The sequence below is a fragment of the Nanorana parkeri genome, unplaced genomic scaffold (assembly GCF_000935625.1).
Source record: "Nanorana parkeri isolate BGI_ZX_2015 unplaced genomic scaffold, ASM93562v1 scaffold641, whole genome shotgun sequence".
NCBI classification, from domain to species: Eukaryota; Metazoa; Chordata; class Amphibia; order Anura; family Dicroglossidae; genus Nanorana; species Nanorana parkeri.
Genome location: NW_017306909.1, coordinates 488,201 through 509,428, shown reverse-complemented (window position 1 = coordinate 509,428; position 21,228 = coordinate 488,201). Strand labels below are relative to the sequence as shown.

General features: G+C 41.9%; 1 protein-coding gene across 1 annotated transcript in view; it reads left to right on the top strand.

The window, feature by feature from the left end:
* The window catches only part of SND1 (staphylococcal nuclease and tudor domain containing 1), a 496,769-nt gene that overhangs the window by 447,233 nt on the left and 28,308 nt on the right, over window positions 1–21,228 (top strand). The gene's annotated exons all lie outside the window — the stretch shown is intronic.

The window sequence follows — 21,228 nt, the reverse complement described above, 5'->3', positions numbered from 1 at the left end:
TGCAGACTCTCCCCTTGATCTGGGCCTCATGTATGAAAAGTGTTCTTGATTTCCATGGCAACCAGTAGTCTGTCATTTCCCATTTGCATGTTAGAAAATGCTGTAGGCCTGTTTATTATCACACTGACTGAAATGAAAGCTGCATGTTTCAACCTCCTAGGGTCCAGTAAGGCTGGGTTCACACCTAGGCGTTTTTCCGCGCTTTCGTACTCGAAAAAACGGTCAAACAGGGAAATGCCATTATTTTCAATGTGCATGGTTCCCATCTGGGCGGTTTTCCGCGAGTACGAACGTGCGGGAAACCGCCCTACGCCCAAAGAAGTGCATGTACTTCTTTGGGGCGTTTTGGTCGGGCGGTTCCATTGGGATACAGCCAAGCATCCCTCGTTTTTCGCGCGTTTTTTTTACCGCAAATTGCGGTTAAAAAAACGCGCGAAAAACGTGCATATTCAATCTGCCTAGGTGTGAACCCAGCCTAAGATTCCAACATATAGTGGAAAATGACAGTTGGAGAAAAAGGGTTTGCAGTGCCTTCTAAACAACCAATCCAGTTCAGCCAGTATCTAATTTATTACACTTTGATAAATTAGGTCCTGTGATTTCTAGTTTGAACATTGCCACTCTCCTGTACATTGGTTTTCATGCAGTGCAGCCATAGGCGCAGTGTGATTTGAGGATAAGAGCTAGGCAGCTAGGTTAATCAATTTGTCTATGGAATTATGTTCGGCATGCAGACTTGCCCTGCTCAGTTAAAGTAGTATTAAACTCTCAAACATTTTTTCGATAATGAATCCAGATTCGTGATATTTTGACCTTCTCCTCCCACAGAGTTCCCATCAGTTGAGTGTTGTTATGTGGATGAGAACGTATATATGCATATTAGTTGCATACAGTATCTCACTATTGGTTAGCTCCTAGGGGGGGATTACCTTTTTTTTTTTTTTTTTTTTTTTTTTTTTTTTTTTAAAGCTGTGGGGCTGTCATTATGCAGATTCTTCCTCTGAGGTCACTTCCGCCCTCTCGTAACAACCACTTCCCTTTGTGTGTTCTTTTTTTTTTTTTTTTTTTTTTTTTTTTTTTTTTTTTAAATAGCTGATGGGAAGGTTATCAGTGGGTTAGGCTAAAATTGTGAAGGTCCAGGGGTTTTACTGTGTTCAATTAAGTATTTGTGTGTGTATGTTAGGGAGACCATTCGTCCACGATTTCTGGGGACAGTCCTCGGATTGAGAAGACCGTCACCGGACAAATGATGTCACCGGGAACATGAAGTAAGAAAATATATATATTTTTTGTATACTCTCCTGATCCCATCGACCGACCATATGTGCCGTGGTGTATAGTGCCTCGCTGGGATGGTGACCCGTCTGCCTGTCTACAGCGTCCCGCCGTACCTATGGTGACCGGTGACATGGCTAGGTCCACACCCACACAGGTGCGTACGGCCTATCCCACCACGAGTCCCTGCTGCATCTGTGACGGCCCACAGGGGGGTGTGGCGGGAGTCGTGTCATTCTGAAGTTGCAGCCTCCCCATATACTGGACACAGGATGGGCGTAACAGAAGGCAGACCACTCCCCCTTTAGGAACGGATCTCAGCCTGGCCATCACTGTGTCTTTGAGGTACTGATCTCTCAGTCTCTACTGTATGATTACCGGATTGGTTTTACTATGAATAATGGGGGGAGTATGACGTCATTGCGATGTCACATGATCACAGCAGGCTCTGGGATTGGTTTGTCTTCACGTTTGGTGTGTATATATTCTTGTGGTGTCACTTGCATCTGTACCATTTGTTTTGCCTGATTAAGGGGATCATGTGAGACCCCAAAACATTGCATTAAGTGTGTTATGCTATGCTCTATATATACGTCAGTAAATAGACGTATTTGATTTGCTATTGGAGTGCCAGTGTCTGTATGTTTCTCCTTGTGATTGTGACGGTTGCCATACATTGACAGCCACAGCACCCATTCTACTACTTTGGAAACAGCGGTTCTGAGTGCGATGGGTTTATTACTGTATTCTGGATCCACCGACGAGCACAACCTCCCGTCTCCGACGCTGCATACAGCATGTGCCTGTTACTATTTAAACCGGCGTGCTTTTATATACAGCTTCTGAGAAGATACGCTATTAGCGTATCAGGGCAGCCCAAATACACTGCATATATAATTTGAAGGAAATATGCTAATAGTTTTTTCTTGCCATGAAAAAAAAAATTTCCTCAGATTTCATTTTTAAAACCTTATAGTGATCTATTGCTCAGCAAGAATTAGATGGATGTTGCAGTGACCTTTTTCTGTACAGACACAGGGCAGAGCTGGATTCCACTGTGCCCTGTCTAATCATGAATGCTGGAGTGACAGAAGCACCAGTTACCAAGCCCATGGGCTGATCAATTCACGGACAACTGGTGGTGGAGGCGCTGCCACTCAAAGTGCATCACGCTGTGCTTCGGACCTGAGGTCTGGAGCAAATAGGGCTTCACGCTGAGCTCTAGCGGCCCACATATTGGACAGCAGGTTCTAGAGTATTCCAGTGGTTTTTCATTTGCCCTACAAATTCCAGTATAAAATAATAAGAAAAGAAAATCTGATTTCTTTTGACTAAAAACCTTGTGTTGTCCAAAATTGACTGCAGATGAATGATCCATGACCTCTATTCATTCAAACCATCCCCTCATGCACTTTTGTTTTTTTAAGTTTATTTAAATAAGACAACATTATTAGTTGAAAAGAAAGAGGCCCACATACCCTTAGGCCATAATAATCTGCATTCTCTTTCAGATTTTAAGCCCTCAGGGGTAGGGCCCTCCTTACCATCCTGTCTTGTATTGTAATGTCTTCCTTACATTGTAAAGCGCTGCGCAAACTGTTGGCGCTATATAAATACTATGTAATAATAATAAATGCTCAGCATCTTTCCCCTTCTGTGATAATAGTCTCCAGTTTCTTAGCTAGTGAGAGGTGTCTGTTCTGCTTTTGAAACGGTGTAGGGGGTGCATGGAGTTCCCACAAGAGGTGTAGGGTGGGAGACTTGTAAATGTCATTTTTCACTTTTGAATTTCCCGCCGGCTCCGCCCCCCGCTGTGACGCCCGAAAACGAAAGTAAAACTCAGATGCCGGCCGCATACATCAGAGGAGACCGCGGGCCCGCAGGGACAAGGTAAGTGTCACTTTTCTGTGCATTCCCGAGTCTGGCTCGGGGTTACTGCTCCTGGTACTGAAAGTTAACACCGAGCCAGACTCGGGAATACCGCCAGGGAGGTTGATAAAATTCTGCTCTCCCAGGACACTTTATCATCATCTGATCGAGATCCATAATATACAGAAAATGAGGAGATTGTTTTTACATGCTCAGGCATTCATTTTTTATTTTTTTTAAGATCTTAGGCTTAATGCTGGGCTCTGTGTATATGCTTATATTCTAGTTAAAAATCCACATTTAAAGGGATTTCATGCAATTGGTTTAAAATTGATTAGCATATTAATTCAGCTGCTTTCTGTTAAACCAGAATTCTGGGGAAAATGAATCTTAACCCTTGCAGTGGGCGACCCCCGTACTGCAAGGGTTAATTGCTCATTTTAGTCTAGGAAAGAAAATAATATACAGGTGAAACTCGAATAATTAGAATATCGTGGTGAAACTAATATATTGACACCCTCCTTATGGAGGGTGTCAATGATGGTTTTCTGCACAACTGTCAGGTCAGCAGTCTTTCCCATGATTGTGATTCCTACTGAACCAGACTGAGAGACCATTTAAAGGCTCAGGAACCCTTTGCAGGTGTTATGGCTTAATTAGCTGATTAGAGTGGGACACTTTGAGCCTAGAATATTGCACCTTTTCACAATATTCTCATTTTCTGAGATTGTGGATTTGGGTTTTTCATGAGTTGTAAGCCATAATCATCACAATTATGACAAATCACGGCTTGAACTATCTTGCTTTGCATGTAATGAGTCTATCTCATATATTAGTTTCACCTTTTAAGTTGCATTAGTGAAATAAATTAACTTTTGCATGATATTCTAATTATTAGAGTTTCACCTGTATATAGCCACCCGATTGTTGCAGCCAGCAGGCCATGACTGCGCTCCCTCCAGTCTGTCTCCTCCTCCACTGCAATGATGGTATGCCCCTCAGTGCCGTCACTTCCTATACACTATGGGGAGTATTTATCAAAATCTGGAGCAAATTTGCACTGCATCCAATCAGCTTCTCTCTCATTTTCAAATCTTACCTGAGCAAGAAAGATGCTCTAGATTCTGTTTGCTCCAGTTTTCATAAATCCCCCCCATGTATAAGACGCGATGAATCACGGACCTTAGAACACTGCCATGGAGGGGGAGAGAGGCTCCAGGGACTGATTTAACAGCAAGCCGGCTCCAAGGATCAGCGGAGTAACTTTATTTTCCTCCTTATACCAAAACGAGCACTTTAGGCTGGGTTCACGCATTCTGTTTAAAAACACGCGACAAACACGTGTTTCCGATCGTTTCCTGGCTGTATCCCAATGGATACGTGCGGCAAATACGCCCCAAAGAAGCTCCTGTACTTCTTTGGGCGTAGGGCGTTTTGTAGCGCGTTCATACGGCCTGTAATATGCCCAGGTGTGAACCATACCCATAGCTAATAATGGGATTTCGGTGTTTGAGCGTTTTGCAGAGCGTAGGAACGCGCTACAAAATGCCCAGGTGTGAACCGGGCCTAACCCTTGCAGGGAATCTTTAATTGAAACCAAAAGAAACACTACCTAGAAGTGAGTGTAGACATATTGAAGAAAAATATCAAAAACCTATAAACTCTGAGCAAATGATGAAAACGTGCATTAACAGGTTGTCTTCAGTAAAAACTGCATGTCAAAAATCATTTTGATCAGATGTTCCAGATATGCTCACATTCACTTTTCCCTCTATGATTTCAGCTTGGGTACACTGAAGAGGTGCAAAGAAGTGGGAACAGTGCTTAAAGAGAAACTTTACCCATATCTTTAAAATGACAACCCAGGCACCTTACAAATGGCAATCTACAAACACATACTTCCAGATAATTGCAGGCTTTTTATTCTCTGCATACTTTATTTTTTAGCCATTCTTCTGACAATGGCCATTTTAACTAGGGCCAGGTTGCTAGATCTCCCTTTACTTCCTGGAACTCTGGCACATATCACTAGGACATGTGACCATGCACGTCATCTTAGGGGAGGAAAATACCTTTCCCTGAGATCTTGTGAGATTAAAGATGAAATTTCCCAGCAATGCTCTGCTTATGTAACCTTCCCAGGATGCAACACTTGGGCACATTGCATCACTAATGCTCAAGAGGACCAGAGAGTGGGAAACTCTTGTACTAATAACTAATTGTAAGTAAAATAAAAATATGTTTGTTTCACTAATGAATGTAAGGTAATTTCAGATCAGCATGCAGAGCTTTTAGTCAAAGGGGGTAATCCACGTGGGCTTACAAAGAAGCTAAAGATGTGGTCATAATGCTAAACTGTTTTTTTTTTTTACTAAAGATAACTTTTGCTTTTGTGCAGAAGCAGAAAGGACAAACACCACTCTGCATTTCTTGTTCATTGAAATAGAGAGTTTTCTGGCCGTAAATTTAAACAGCCAATTAAAGGATAGAAAACAAAACTGAAGAGGTAATATTTTCTTTAGGCTAGGTTCACACCTGCACTACACCGCACAACACCTGGGACGCACGATTGTGTGCTAGTGCACACAGCGATTGCCTCGCAACCCCATTGATTACAATGGGGTGACATCTGCGCGGCAAGTACCTTTTTCTTTTTGCGACACACGACTCGCGACCGCGCAATCCACCTGGTGCAACTGGGGTGCCATTAGAAAATAATGGCACCCACAATGCGATCAGTTCACACCTTGGCGACTCCTGACCCCGCGGCAATCATGCACAAAACTGTGCGGATTGCTGCGCTGTCAGGAGTCTCCTAGGTGTGAACGTAACCTTAAGATCTTCCTTAAAGGGCAAACATTGTTCTTGGCTTTTGTTGTGTAAGTGGTATTAGGCCCCATTCACACCAGGGCGACAGTGTTTCATCGCTTTTTTTTTTTTAGCACGTTTTACAGGTGTTTCATATGTAAGAGCATTTTCATTGAAGTCTATGGAGCAAAAAGAGCAGATAAGCTCCACAAAAGAAGCCCAATTACTATTTTAAACAACTGGCTCATTTTTACGTGTGATTCAGTGTGGGAATTTTGATTTGCATGCGTTTCAACGTGGAAAAAAAATTGCGTGACGAAACACCCTGGTGTGAATGGGGCCTAACTGTTGGACTATGCATAGTAGTATATTAGTCCCCTCCCGGTATCCAGTTAGACTGGACAGTGAAAGACTGGACAGCGATTCACCTCTCTGCTCATACTGCTCTCCTGTCAGCATGTTCCTATTCAGCACATGATCATGCAGCAAAGCCTCATTGGCTACTAGTGCTCTCCCTGCCTCTTAGTCTGAGCAGTGGCGTAACAACCGGGGGTGCAGCAGGGGCGCGGGCCCAGGGCGAAAAGTGAAGGAGGGGGCGCCGGCCGAAAATTGCACTTTCGGCTAAATGCCGAAAGTCACATTTTCCTGCCGTTTTGTCGGCGCGGCCGTGATTCCTTTCATCCCCGCTGGGACACAGAGCAGTGCCCAGCAGGGATGAAAGAAATCGGAGAGAAAATTTTCTGATGACCTCCCCTCTCAGAGTCTGAGTGCTGCTGTGCAGAGAATAGCAAGAGGCTGATACTATGTCAAGTTAAGATACTAATATTAGCTGCATTTAAAAAAATACAGCTCTCTTTAAACAATAAATGCATAACTGCATAAGTTGGTGTACTTATAATATCTACCTGGAGTTCCGCATTTAAAATGGAAAATGAAAGCTTACAATTCATACTAGCAGTTTAAACTACCTACTGTGTAATTCAGTTTTCATCTCTACATTGCCACATCACCTGTGTACCCACTGCCTTTTGTCTGTAATTGGTGATCCTGGAATACACCAGCTGGTGATGCTGGAACACCTCCTTGCTACCTCTCACACACAGCTTGATATTAAAAATAAAAGTGCCAGATGTTTCTCAAAGCCACCAGTCGATATGTAAACATGTCTTAGAAGTGTGATTTGAGTGGTGCAGAATGCATGTTTTAGTGTGTAATTCCTACTGACCCTCTAGGTAAGTGTAGTCAGATTAAGGTAAAATACGCACACTTTCTAACTATCATATATAGTTTTTACTGGATAGTGTTAGTAGCACACTGTATGCTTTCATATCTTTCAGGAAATGTCTCATTAATTCTTTGTTCTTTCATGATTAAGGTTAATTCTGAAAATGCATAATTTTGAAATGGTATGAGACCTTTGGGATTTATAACATGCCACAAAAATATTTCCTTTTTCTGTGGCTACATCATTATTTTAGATTTGTATTCATGTAGGGAGTAAGAACTTCATAATAGGTTCTACTAAAGAGCAAGCATTTGTAAATGCGTACCTCTGCTTGTAAAACAGGGAAAGTGTTTTATACAGTGTGTGTGTATATATAGTATATATACACTTTATCATGTTGAGTTAACCTTTTGTTGTTAGGGGCTGTTGGTGCCTTCATAAGCCTTCTAGCTTTTGTGGATTGCATCATGTGTTTTAAGTAGCTATAATGTATTGGTACCTTTTGCAAGAGCCATTACTGTCCATTGACTTGCTGAGAGGGGCACAGTTACAGCTACTGTACTGTTTTCTGAAACCGTTGGTAAAGCACTTTAGAGCTTCTGGATGTTTGCACATCCAATAGTATATGTGTTGTCCCAGGACTAAACATTTACGGGCTCCCTAGTGTGAATTAATTTTAAATAGGATCTTATCAGCGAACTTGTAATTGCAAATGTTTGCAGTGTTGTAAATTGGACAAAAATGAGAAAACATGAAGAATATACAGCAAGCTTGTGTAAGCATTTAGTGTGCTAACACTACAAAAAGAGGCAATTAATTTTTAAGTGTAAATGTATGCGAATGATGAAGCAAAAATTCAGAAAACATACAATATTTGCTAAAATTGCAGGTTCTGTTTATAGCAAATATACCATTGAAAAAAAAGCTGCATTATCAGAATTTTTAAGTAAATAAGGTCTCATTGATACATTTATGTTGTCCCATAATGTAATGCATTTATTCAGGACATTCACACTATGGCAATGCCTGTTACTTGCATTGGTGCTATGCAGTGCTATTCATTTAGAATTCATTCTGAGTGGCACCACAACCCATCGGGTCATAGGATGTGTGGTGTGTTGCCTGAAATGGTACATGCACCTTGAGTGAATGAGCCCTTAAAGTAGTAGTAAACGCTCAAACAGAGCAGTCTCCATCAGCCGTCCATCCACCAGCTTGGAGAAAGGGAGCTGAGGAGTGGCTTGTCCTGCTGTGCCTGTGTGTTTGTGTAGACACAGCTTACTAGCACACACAAGGGTGGTTCCATATGACCCTGCAAAGGAAAGGAGTCACCCTAAAACAGGATATCATAATCAGTGCTTAGGGGACCAGCTGACTCTTCAGGAAACTATCACTTTTAAACATCAAGTAGCAGCATCAGTTGTAAGTGATTTAATCAACATTTAAAATTACTTAAAAACCTTTTAATTTTAATATTTTAAAGTTCAGCTGCACTTCTAGTACAGTTATACTTATTTTTTTAAGGCGCACACATTCTGTCTTCAGCAGGCCTTACCCAGTAAAACCTTTTGTGGTACAATTGTTAGTATGTGGAATGACTGGTATGGAATTTTATATTTAGATTTTTTTTAACAAAAAAAAAAAAATAATCTTAAAAAAAAAAGTGATTTCTATATTTCTGTTTAAAATGCAAACATATAAATGTGACTGGCTGCATATTCAGGAAATTCAAAATTAGTTGAAAATTTCTTAGGTAAGATGAGGGACGTGATTGATGATTTTTCTTTTATGTATTGCAAGTTGCACAACAATGACGATCCTTAGAACTAACCATTCTGCAAATGATCTCAAAGTATTGTTGTTTCTCCCTTCTAAGCAATGTTGTTCTAAATGAATTGTACTATTCAACTGCGCGAATGTGCCTTGATTTTACCTAAATCTTGTGCCTAGTGTCATCTTAAAGAGGAACTTTACCCTATAAAATAACAACAAAGGCATCTTTAGAAATGTTTAGCAATAGCAATTTACAAACACATACTTCTAGATAATTGCCGGCTTTTTATTTTCTTGCCCGTACTTTTCATGATGGTCATTTTTTTTTTTTAACTAAGGGCAGAATAATATAGCTCCCTTTACTTCCTAGAACTCTGGTACATGTGACCATACACATCATCTCAGGGGGGACAATGCCTTTCCCTGAAATCTCTTGTGATTTTGCAGTATACAGTTGAGATTTCCCAGCAATGCACTATGATGTAAGCTTCCTAGGATGCAACTCCTAGTCACAAGCTACATCACTAATGTCTAAGAGTACTAGGAAGTGGAAAAACCGTAATTGTAAGGAAAAGAAAATATGATTGACTATTGAATGCTAGATGACTTAATACCGGCATGCAGAGCCGCACGTTAATGTGATTTTTATTTAAAGGAGGTACAGTCCCACTTCAACTAATTTTTACTCACACAAAAGCCAGTTAGGGAATTAATTGTGGTCACTTGATGTGTGTAACATAAATCAGTGTTTCAGTTGCATTATTCCTTATCAAGGATTCCTTAATTCCTCTTTTTGTAGAAGATAGGAGATCCACTAGCTACATGAATACATGATCTGCTCATGTAGAGTGTACAGTATATTCAATAATCAGGATATGATGATTTTGTCTCATTTGGCTAATTAGGTGAAAATCTGCATTACGGCAAGTGTTATTTGCCTTTTAACATGATTTAAATTCCTTTTAAGGGATTGTATCCAAAATATTTAATCTGTTAGCTCTGCAAGTGCTTCTTTTAATGGGTATTATGATAGTTATAAGAGAAGCGCTGGCAGCTGTTTGGCTCTTTTAAAAATGACAGTTTTGGTTGGCAGAGAATTGGCTGCATGGTGAAGAGATTCTCTGAGACACACACAGTATGTACAAGAAAGTGAAGCCACTCTGTTGTTACAAGGTCATTGAGAGTGCAAAGTTATCCTTGAAGCAAAGGCACCATCTGGAGATTCTGGTGTACACATCTTAGATATGAGTCAGGATGCCTCCTGTTTTCTACTCAGGAGGAATGTATTGCATCAAGGTGCAGCACAGTGAGAACGGTCTTAAACTTGTAAGGTGGCCTTGAGTTTTGCAGGACTTTGAATTGTTGGAAGAAATGTTCTTACAGTTAACAGAATAGGATTTACTATAGGATTTGAGAATGTCCACGCACTAAATTGTGTGAAGATTTACTTCTGTTATCCAGTCATGTGAAAAACAAATCTTTATTTTACACATGATTGGATAACTGAAATGAACATTTACACAATTTTTTATTTTTGTATTGTATTGAATGTTCCTCAATCATGTGTCTGTAAAGGTGACTCTTCAGAAAGTATGCTGTACAAAGAACTTTGAGTGAATCTTTAATCAGAGATTGTCCATCTATTGGCAATCCTTTGTGTTGGTAGCTGTTCAAAGCTGTTCTTATTTTGGGTACTGTACTGAGAAATAGGTAGTTTTAAAGATCCTGAGTAAAGAAACAAAGGAAATGCTGTTTATTGGTCTTCCCATCCCTTTAAGGTATAGTATGTGTACATCTCATTGTTTCAAGTACATGCCTCTTTGTAACTGATTGGTAAATTTAGTCTTTTTAGTTTTTTTGTAGTAATTTACTTGTCTAGCTTGGTGTAATTTAGACATGGTGCTCCAGATTTGGTCAGCCCTCATTGCTTTATTCTAGTATAAAAACACATTTAAAATCACGCATGTGGCCCTCAACCAAGGACTCAGTTTTATGTTCTAGGTTGGTAAAGAGCAGCTCCAGGCAAACATTTTATTAACCCTTACAGTTGGGCTACCCCCCGCACTGCTAGGGTTAACTGCTCATTTTTGCCTAGGGTAAAAAAGTTCTACTCGCCTGATCCTTAGAGCCAGCAGCGCTCCCTTCGACATCCTCACATCCTATACACTGTATTGAACATGATGACTTCTGCCACCCACGCTCAGAGCTGCTTCTTTCAAATGCTTCAGTTCTAACGAGAGGTGTCCCTCACTATGCTGCACTGATGTTTCCAGATGGTTAATGTGGTTAATGTGGTTAATGTGGTTAATGTGGTTAATCACAATTGTATACTCAAAAAAAATTAGTTGATTTGCATACAGTGACGCACTATACACTCCCTGTTCATCTGTCTTGTAATTGGTGTATTGTGTTTTCTGAATTATAGACACAGTCCTTAATTTGTTTGCCAGTCATTCATTCTGGGGTCCTAATGTTGGCTTTGAGATAATGTGACAAGATAATCTTTCACTATAATCTAAGTAGTTGAAAGCAGGAATATCTGCTTGGGGAGTCTATTTAATCCCTCTCATGCACTACAAAATCTATTATCAGAGATGAGAGTAGGATTCGGGCTCTTTGATGTTATGATGGCTTTTGGATGGGTTTTCCTGAGGTGCTTGTTACTTCTACAGGTATATGTTACCTGGGTGGGAGGATAAAATATAATTTTTTGTATGATATTCACCGAGGGTATGCTGGGGAGCATTAAATTCAACCATTATGATTCATCTTTGATTTAAAAAATATATATTAGTTTTCACATTAATGTCACCTTGTGGGTTAAGGTTGTCACGTTACAGTGCAACATCCTGAAGATATTTTTGTAATATAAAGAAATTACTAATTATTTAATTTAATTATTCTAAAGTTTATATTGAAGATGATACATTTGCCTAGCATTTCAGTACTAAAAATTGTAGATGTAAAAATGAACAGGTACAAGAGCTGTCAGGAGGCACCTCAGATTAATTGGAACGTGGAGATGCCAGGTCTGTGAGTTTTATATGTAGCCTGTTTTATATTTACATGTTAAGTAGTCATGGATAGTTATTACATGGCTGCACATTTCACACAGTTCTCAGGTTATGTATTGCATCTTCATCAATATTACAGCTGTATGTTTTAGCATACAATAATGTAGCTGGACACACAACACAGCTGCACATTCATGATTTGGGTTGATTTCCAGCTGTCATTGGTTGCTTAAACTGGAGTCCATAAAGCCTCATTCCTGTATAGAAAAAAAGCCTTGTGGCAACCAGTTGTCAGCTGTCTTTGAACCTAATGCCAGCTAGGTGTAAAAAAAAAAAAAAACTATCTGCAAAATGCAGACTGTTCTGGAGCACCATGAAATACTTTTAGCTTATGAATAGTTACCGCAGTTCGGTCTATAGGAAGATCACCCAATGCACGGAACATTAAATTTACAGCAAAGCATCATCTGCTATGGTACATAGTGAACACCTGATAACATTTTGTTAGCTGGGCTACAGTAATACTAGGGGGGGAAATGGAAATATAACTTGCATATGGTGCTATCTTTAAAAAGGAAAGGTGAGTTTTGGTGATTGATTATTTATTACAGGATTTTATATAGCACCGACAATTTACACAGCACTTTACATAGTTGCACATTCACATCAGTCCCTGCCGTCAAGGAGCTTACATTCTAAGGTCCCTGTCTCACATGCAGACATTCGAGGGCCAATTTAGACTGCAGCCTATTAACCTACCAGTGTGACTTTGGAGTGTGGATGGAAACCACAGTACCCAGAGGAAACCCACGCAAACACAGGGAGAACATGCAAACGCCTTTGCAGATAGTGACTTGGCCTGGATACAAACCAGGGACCCCAAGTAGCGCAAGGCAGAAGCGCTAGCCACAATAAAGGAGATTTTTAACTACATTAACCTAAGCCATTACAATACCTCATGTATAGCAGCCAAGGGGATAGCAAGGTGTATTGTAACATGATGGACTATTGTTGAGCACTTGAATAAAGAGTGAATATTCATTTCTCATTTACTCGAATAGTCTTTTAGTATACTTGTGACCTATGTTAATGATGTTTCTTTTTGTGGGTGCAATGATAGCATTAATGTATGTGCATGCCATATTAATCAAAGAAAGCTTAGCGAAACTAAATCTTGGAAAGCTAGTGGAAAATTGCTGTTTTCAGCTCTTATTGCAGTGTATAGTCCCCAGCCAGTAAAAGCTTCATTACTGTCCGCAGAGGCGTCCCAGGTCATAGTAATGCAGATAATGCTCTGTAATGTGCAATATACAAACATTATGAGCAAGAAAAGCCATTTAAATAAACATGACCCTTTAATTTGCCTTCTAGTTCAAGAATAAACATCAGTTTGCTTCTGCTGCTTTTTGCTGTTCTTTTTAAACTTGTTTAAATAAAGCTACCAACTGTAAGAAAGTGTTGTGTATCCTCATTACAGAACCCTTCGGTCCTTCACAAAAAGCCTTGTCAGTGTATGCTCCTATCACTCATTTATGTGCATATACTTTAATCCTCATCTGAATTTATGTGAATGAAATTATATATTATAGCTATGTCATGTATAGTTTTGTAGATGCATAGCTAGAAGAATTTACACAAGTCAGATAGCTGGCTGGGGCAGGATATAATTGGTCTTTTATTTTTTTATGTTTATTCTCAGGGTAGTTGTAGGTGTTTGTAATTTTGTCTTGCATCTTTATTCATGCTTCTTTACTTATCTAGGTTTAAGGCCCCATTCACGCTGAGCGACATGAAAATCACGCGATTTTCCGCACGATTTTATATGTGCTACATCGCACGACTTTTTCCTATTTGGCTGTATGCAATCAGGAGCAAAATCGCTCGAAATCCGCAGAAAAAAGGGTCATGTAGGAGCGACAAGCTACAAGCGATATTGAGCGGCCAGATGTGAACAGCTCCATTGAAATGGATTGGAGAAGCTACATAGAGCGATATCACGTGGAAATATGAGCGATATCGCTGAAAAAATCGTGCAATAAATCGCTCAGTGTGAATGGGGCCTTACAGTAACCAAAATGGTAATCTGCTTCTTTGTAGTATTGTCATTTTACAGAATACTTTACTAGCAGTTGGCTTTTGTGAATGGAGGGGAAATAATTTGAAGGGCATTGTATGCATGTGAATACAAGATTGTTTGCAGCTTGACATGTACACATGGGGTGTGCCGGGTCACCACTTGGGGAAGGGAGGACTCCTCCCCCCTTCCCCAAGTAACTCCATTGGCTAACAAAGGGAAGAGGGGGAGGACTCCGATGTCAGACATCACCGGACTCCTCCCCCTTCCCTTCATTAGCCGTCACGGACATCGACATGACCTGACTCCTCCCCCCTTCCCTTCGTTAGCCGACAGAGCAACTTGGGGTCCGGTGACTTCGATGTCCGTGACGTCACCGGATCTCTGACGGAACTCCCGCAAGACCCGGAAGCCGGCGGAGAGGTGAGTACTGATCAAAATAATTTTGATAGATCAAAAAAAATTACGATTAATCGAGGGATTAATCGTTAATTTCCGCAGCACTAATATATATATATATATATATATACACACACACACGACCACCTGACGTTTGTAGGCTAATTAGCTATAATTTCACGCTGACGTTGCTAGAGGGCCAGATTATTATAAATAGGGAAGCAGGTTGTTTACTACGACAGTAGAAGTGATTTTTTTCTGAAGATATGGGTAAACAACGCGATTTAACAGCCTTTGAACGTGGGATGATTGTTGGCGCTCGGAACCATGGAGCGAGTATCAGCAAAACAGCAGAATTCGTTAAATGTTCAAGAGCAGCTGTTGTTATAGTGTTTCAAGACTGGACTGTCAGCCGAAAATCTGGATCTGAACGTGCAAATTGTGGCCGTCAGCGACTAGTCAATGTTAGGGCAGAACGGAGAGTGGCAAGACGGATACAAGACAACAGAAGGGCAACAGTGCATCCAATTACTGCAGATCTTAATCAGAGACAGGCCCGGCGCTACTGCAAGGCAAGGATGTCGGCCGCCTGAGGGTGCTGCAGGGTGAGGGCGGAAAAAACAGGGCATTTTGACACGCGCGGCACCTCTGGCAGTCGCCGGCCAGCTAAATTAGGACCCCACCTGGAGCTCCTCCCATCGGACCAGCGCTGACTCGCCGCTGCTCTCCCGCGCCGAAGGCAAATGAGAAAAAAAACATAGCCAAGCAGGCCCAGCGCTGGAGGGGGAAGGAGGTTCGGGTCTGATGAATCACGTTTCCAGTTGCATCATGCAGATAGCCGAGTGAGAATTTGGCGGAAACCGCATGAAAGCATGCACCCCACATGCATGAGTACAACCCTTCAAGCTGGTGGGGGCAGCCATGCATGAGTACAACCCTTCAAGCTGGTGGGGGCAGTGTTATGGTTTGGGGCATGTTTTCCTGGCATGATTTGGGCCCTTTAATTCATGTGGAACAACGTCTGAATAGCACAACATACCAAAGTATCGTTGCTGATCAAGTTCATCCTATCATGTTGATGGCGTATCCCAATGGAGATGGCTTCTTCCAACAAGACAATGCGCCATGCCACTGTGCTCGTATTGTGCAGGAGTGGTTTCAAGAACATGAGGGAGACGTTACCTTGCTTAGGTGGCCCCCACAATCACCAGATCTCAATCCAATTGAGCATTTGTGGGATGAAGTTGAAAGAGCCATCAGACAGCTGGTTCCACAACCATCAAATCTCACAGAACTGGACAGTGCTCTTCATCAGGCATGGTGTCAGATTCCTCGCATCACCTTTCAACATCTTGTGGAATCAATGCCAAGAAGAATCGCCGCAGTATTGAAGGCCAAAGGTGGCCCAACGAAGTACTGATGGGGTGGTCATAATCTGGACACTCAGTGTAAATAGTACTTGTTACTAACTTTTAACATTGTCTACATAACTCTTTGGCTATGTAGCAATAAAAAGTAATTACCGCTTTACACTACAATCCAGTGTATGTTTCCATTAGCGGATTTGCTGTTTTAGAACATTTTATTAGAATACCTTGATATGGTTGCTGTTCAATTTCAGTCCTAATTAGCACTTTTAACAGCCTAAAATGCAGCACTTATTCCTGCGAAGATGGTTACCTGATACTGTTGCTTTTTTGCTGAATGCAGTTTAAATACACAGCTTTCATGCTTGTCACTTGACTAAAAAGTGTCCCTAAAGCGCCCTTCATTTTTAACCTTCCACATCTGAACACATTCCCAGAACACTTTAAATGCAGCTGTAGCCAAGCTATAAACATTTTATTTACATGTCCTTATGTAAAATAAGGTTATCAGATTTTCAAAATAAAATCTGCGGATCACCTACTGACGACACCCACTTTAAGCACACCCTCCCCCATTTGTAGTCTTGATCACAAAATAAAATCTGGGTCTGAACGTGCGAATTGTGGCCGTCAGCGACTAGTCAATGTTAGGGCAGAACGGAGAGTGGCAAGACTGGTACAAGACAACAGAAGGGCAACAGTGCATCCAATTACTGCAGATCTTAATCAGAGACAGGCCCGGCGCTACTGCAAGGCAAGGATGTCGGCCGCCTGAGGGTGCTGCAGGGTGAGGGCGGAAAAAACAGGGCATTTTGACACGCGCGGCACCTCTGGCAGTCGCCGGCCAGCTAAATTAGGACCCCACCTGGAGCTCCTCCCATCGGACCAGCGCTGACTCGCCGCTGCTCTCCCGCGCCGAAGGCAAATGAGAAAAAAAACATAGCCAAGCAGGCCCAGCGCTGGAGGGGGAAGGAGGTTCGGGTCTGATGAATCACGTTTCCAGTTGCATCATGCAGATAGCCGAGTGAGAATTTGGCGGAAACCGCATGAAAGCATGCACCCCACATGCATGAGTACAACCCTTCAAGCTGGTGGGGGCAGCGTTATGGTTTGGGGCATGATTTCCTGGCATGATTTGGGCCCTTTAATTTGTGTGGAACAACGTCTGAATAGCACAACATACCAAAGTATCGTATCTGATCAAGTTCATCCTATCATGTTGATGGCGTATCCCAATGGAGATGGCTTCTTCCAACAAGACAATGCGCCATGCCACTGTGCTCGTATTGTGCAGGAGTGGTTTCAAGAACATGAGGGAGACGTTACCTTGCTTAGGTGGCCCCCACAATCACCAGATCTCAATCCAATTGAGCATTTGTGGGATGAAGTTGAAAGAGCCATCAGACAGCTGGTTCCACAACCATCAAATCTCACAGAACTGGACAGTGCTCTTCATCAGGCATGGTGTCAGATTCCTCGCATCACCTTTCAACATCTTGTGGAATCAATGCCAAGAAGAATCGCCGCAGTATTGAAGGCAAAAGGTGGCCCAACGAAGTACTGATGGGGTGGTCATAATCTGGACACTCAGTGTAAATAGTACTTGTTACTAACTTTTAACATTGTCTACATAACTCTTTGGCTATGTAGCAATAAAAAGTAATTACCGCTTTACACTACAATCCAGTGTATGTTTCCATTAGCGGATTTGCTGTTTTAGAACATTTTATTAGAATACCTTGATATGGTTGCTGTTCAATTTCAGTCCTAATTAGCACTTTTAACAGCCTAAAATGCAGCACTTATTCCTGCGAAGATGGTTACCTGATACTGTTGCTTTTTTGCTGAATGCAGTTTAAATACACAGCTTTCATGCTTGTCACTTGACTAAAAAGTGTCCCTAAAGCGCCCTTCATTTTTAACCTTCCACATCTGAACACATTCCCAGAACACTTTAAATGCAGCTGTAGCCAAGCTATAAACATTTTATTTACATGTCCTTATGTAAAATAAGGTTATCAGATTTTCAAAATAAAATCTGCGGATCACCTACTGACGACACCCACTTTAAGCACACCCTCCCCCATTTGTAGTCTTGATCACAAAATGTCACCCTGCTTTTTAACAGAAGGGATGCACATGTCCTAAACACCTGCAGACGTGCCCAATAAATTGCCACTTCACAGTGTATGGCTTAGTGTATGGCTTGTAGTGCAACCGTAATATAAGCCCCAGCAATGGTGTCATTGGCATCAATAATAACCCCCATCCCCTCCTGCCATGCATGTTTTAACAAACAGCCACAACCCATCACCCCATCCAACTGTATATCCCCCATGACTTCTAGTCCCCCACCATCCTCACCCACCACGGTCTGTATATGCATGCCACCCAGATGGCTCTTGTATCTCTGTCATCACCTGTATTATGTGCCTGGCATGTCCCTTTCCCCGGTGTGTAGTGTATACACATGGCATGTCTGTAGTTCTGGTGATGGGCCAACAGAAAGCTGAAGAGAAATAGGCTGATACACTGCACAAAGGACGAAGGTGGTCGAGGAGCGCGCACATCCAGGACCGCTCTAGCTTGCAGGTCTCTGTGTGGTTTGAGTATTTGGTCAAGTAGCAGCTGATGGCTATGGAAGGACTGGGCTGGGCATCTCCTCTTTGTTGCCAATATTGCAATAACATAAGCAGGCCTTGCTCCTAGGTGTGCACAGCTGCTGGGAACATTTTCAGGGATGCTTGTTTCCAGGAGACAGACCACCCAAAATGGGGACTGTCCCTTGGAAACTGGAACAAATGGTAACCATACCTTAACAATCTGTAAATGAACTTCAACACAAGCCCTTACTGACCTCTGTACCTGTAGGCACTGTGAACTACTTCTAAGAAATCACAGCAGAAGCACTGATAATGATCGCTTTTTTCTTTTATCAGCAGCTCAGCTCCCCCTTCTTACCCTCCTAGCCCCTACCCTAATCCTAAAAACTTCTAAACTCTCAAGTTTTACCTGACCCTAAACAGTCTACGACTATATCAGTTCTTTACCTTGCCTGATCCCTTAACTGAGATCCTAAGACCTAACCCTTAAACTAATATCACATCAGACCTCGGAATCCCTGACACTTACACCAGCCTAACCTAGTCCCTAATGGCAAATGTTTTGGGTAATCTTTAGAAGCTTATAGTTGCATTGTCTCCAGGACCATTGGCACCAAACCTCCATGTTTGAGTAGCCAAGCACAATAGCGCTGATATCCTAGTATGTAAAGTATTTATATTATGTGTTATAGCCTCATTTTGTGATCCATAGCAACTATTGATATGCACAACTATTTGTGCATATCTTACAGTCCCAATATAGGTGTGTGCCGCTATGTGCAAGTTTCCAATCTTGTGCAAAAGCGACAGTCAATCTGCTGCATTTAGTATGGTAATGCTGCTTCATTGGGTAACTTTGCCTCATTATTTTAAAAAAATTGGCTTGGATTAGCCAGCTGTGATATTTATTTATGAATAGAAACCTCCAAGACTGGATTTATTTTACTGTGAAATCCCTTGCAGGGCTACTTCAAGAATAATACCATAGGTTTTTGCCATCATGCTTTTTATTCTACTATACTTCTGTTGAAGAACATTCATTGTAGCTGTTGGGAATAAGATTCATAATGCCCTATATGTAACTGAATGTGTTCTTAATGGTAATATTGGGGACTTGAGCTGATTAAGAGACAAAGCTCTCTGCATTCTACTGCTCTGCAGGAGCTTAAGGTCTCGTTCACACCTAGGCGTATTGCATATGCGCGTCTGTTGCGTGACCGTCGCACGTTTTTTTACCGCGATTCACGGTAAAAAAAGTTGCGCGACCGTCGCGTGTTTCCGAAGGCTACTTGGCTGTATCCCAATGGAAACGCGCAACAAAACGGCCCAAAGTAGTACCTGTACTTTTTCAGGCGTGGGCCGTTTTGTAGCGCGTTAGGGGCGGGCAGGAATACGCCAAGGTGGGAACGAGACCATTGAATACAATGGGATTTATATTTTTGAGCGTTTTGTAGAGCGTTCGTCGAGCGTAGAACGCGCTACAAAACGTTCAGGTGTGAACGAGGGCTAACGGATCAGGGGGCCCTCTGGCAACATTTCTCTGTGGCGCATGACAACTGTGACCATGCTGCAATTGAGCATACAGTATGCCTCAATTAAGGCTAGACCGGAAGAGAGCTATCAGCATAGGAGTAGACTACAAACTGAAGTAGTATGAAATAGGGAATGTACAGCACAGTGTACAGAATGGTATGGTGTGGAATAGAGAATGTACAGCACATCCTGCAGAATTGCACCATATTGAACAGGTAATGTATAGCACAGTGTTAAACTAGAAAAAACATGGTACCTGCATGAATCTATAACTAGCGTTTACGGCAGGGTGCACATTGGAAAGGCTTACAACAATACAAAACACAGAAAATCCCCAGCTCACCTGCCAGCTAGCCTGCAACCAAACAAATTGCCCTGTCAACAGTATGCGCTAAAATCAGAGGTTCTAGTTGCACAAACTTTTGGCCAAAAATATGTAGAAGCCACACCGCCGCACCAAGGCACCTCTGCAAGGTGTGGTCCTAACTCAATGTATATGAGTCTCCAAGTGTGAGCATATTAATGCAGTCGATAAATTGCATGCAGGTGTACCAGGAGGTAGCCAACTCCTCCTAATAAGGTGCAGGGACGCACTGGAGGCCCAGCAACCAAAAATGCACGCTGGGACCCCAGTGCGTCCTCTCAACCAAAAATAGTCAAACTAGAAAAAACATGGTAACTGCATGAATCTATAACTAGCCTTTACAGCAGGCTTACAACAATACAAAACACAGAAAATCTCCAGCTCACCTGCCAGCTAGCCTGCAACCAAACAAATTGCCCTGTTAACAGTATGCGTTAAAATCAGAGGTTTTAGTTGCAGTGTGGAAATGCAACTAAAAATGAAAATGTACAGCAATGACATACAGAATGGGACAATATAGAATAAGGAAGGTATAGCACAGCTCTGACATTACTTCTGACCTCTCCCATTGTGTGCTTTACTGTACATTACATTCCTGACCTCTCCACTGTATACTATACTGCACATTTACATACTCCTGACTGCTCCACCCTGCTGTTCATTACGTACTCCTAAGTGTTCCATTGTTCCTCTTACTATATGTTAACTACTGATGATCGGTTTACTGTCTATGCTCTACCAGACCTTACATATTCCTTACTGCCCCACATTGTACCCTATGTCATAGGTCTGGCCATTCCACTGTACTTTGTACTGTATGTTACCTGCTCCTGTATGCTAGTCTAGATTGTTTCATTTAGTACGGGGGAGTGGGGGTTGCAGGGGGCTAAGCAGGACCCAACTGCACTTGAATGGTGCTCATGA